This window comes from Bison bison, unplaced genomic scaffold (genome assembly GCF_000754665.1).
Source record: "Bison bison bison isolate TAMUID 2011002044 unplaced genomic scaffold, Bison_UMD1.0 scf7180017864485, whole genome shotgun sequence".
In the NCBI taxonomy this organism is placed as follows: Eukaryota; Metazoa; Chordata; class Mammalia; order Artiodactyla; family Bovidae; genus Bison; species Bison bison.
The window spans coordinates 6,591,670-6,593,158 of record NW_011495045.1 but is presented as its reverse complement, the minus strand read 5'-3'; the positions used below and the strand labels follow the sequence as shown (position 1 = coordinate 6,593,158).

Below are 1,489 nucleotides of genomic sequence, written 5' to 3'. Positions count from 1 at the left end.
CAGGAACACACGTTGTATTTCATCCTCGTGAGTGTCTAGGTCACTGGTGGTTCAGTTGGTCCACACAGGGCTGGGCTGGCTGTGTGGGTGGCTTGGCTCCAAGCTATGGGGTTTGATCCCTGGGTTGGGAAGATCCCCTGGAGAAGGGAAAGGATACCCACTCCAGTATTCTGGCCTGGAGAATTCCATGGACTGTATAGTCCATGGGGTCTCAAAGAGTTGGACACGACTGAACAACTTTCACTTTCAATCTACTGTTGGTTCACCCACTGCCCAATCCTCAGAGGAAGCCAGCTGGCAACAGAGCCCAAAGAAAATAGTCTCTGAAAGTTCTGCCTTTTGAGGACAGAGTACGGCAAAGAAGGAAGGAAACAGGATCCGGCAAGCAGCAAGTAGGAAATAACCAGCATACTTACAACAGGGCATACTGGGAACCCAGATGTCCAATAACAGCGGAATGCATAGCTAAATAAAGGTACTGACCATTCTCCAGTGAAATAAATAATGGTACTCAAAAGATCATTGTGTATTCAGGGAGTACACAGAGAGAGGGAAAGTGAATTTGGGGGAACTTTTCTCAAACCGTCAACTAAAGGCCTTGTTGTTGCTCAAGCAAAGTTTCTATTTTTACTTATTTCAAAAACAATTACATATTCACTATTGGAAGCATATACATACAACAAAAAGCCCCAGATAGCTACAATCTCACCCCTATCCCAAGGTCACTATCAACATCTTATAATATCGACAGCTTGTATTTTTCCAGTTCTTTTTCTATGCATATATACACATAATTGGGCTTCCCTGGTAGCTCAGTCAGAAAAGAATCTGCCTGCGGTGCAGGAGACCCAGGTTCCATCTGCGGGTCAGGAAGATCCTCTGGAGAAGGAAATGACAACCCACTCCCGTATTCTTGCCTGGAAAATCCCATGGACAGAGGAACCTAGTGGGCTACAGTCTATGGGGTTGCAAGAGTTGGACATGATTTATCAACTACACCACCACCACCATACACATAATTATGTTGAATTTGGTATAACATAATGTTCTTGCCTGGAGAAGCCCAGGGACGGGGGAGCCTGGTGGGCTGCCATCTATGGGGTCGCACAGAGTCGGACACGACTGAAGCTACTTAGCAGCAGCAGCAGCAGCAGCAGATATTCTTTGGTAAACTGTATTTTTCCATTTAACAAACCATGAATACTATATCATGCAATAAATATCATTCTGAAAATTTTTTAAACATTTAAAAACTTTAAAAAAAACTTGTTTCACACTTGGTTGGAATGAATTTCTATCCTCAGACATTTAGTTGCTTTCTTTTTGACTATTACCAAATTCACCATGATCAACTTTCTTGCAGTCAACTCTTTGCACGCATTACTGATCTCAGGCCAATTTCAGGCCACAACCAGTTTTTCTACAACATTCAAGCTAATGGCGCTCATATTTTTGCAGAGTTAAAAAAAAAAAAAAAGACAAAGACAAA

The 1,489-nt window shown here is 42.7% G+C and overlaps 1 protein-coding gene across 1 annotated transcript in view; it reads left to right on the top strand.

Moving 5' to 3' along the window:
- INPP1 (inositol polyphosphate-1-phosphatase) overlaps nucleotides 1-1,489 on the top strand; it is a 36,745-nt gene that overhangs the window by 4,934 nt on the left and 30,322 nt on the right. The gene's annotated exons all lie outside the window — the stretch shown is intronic.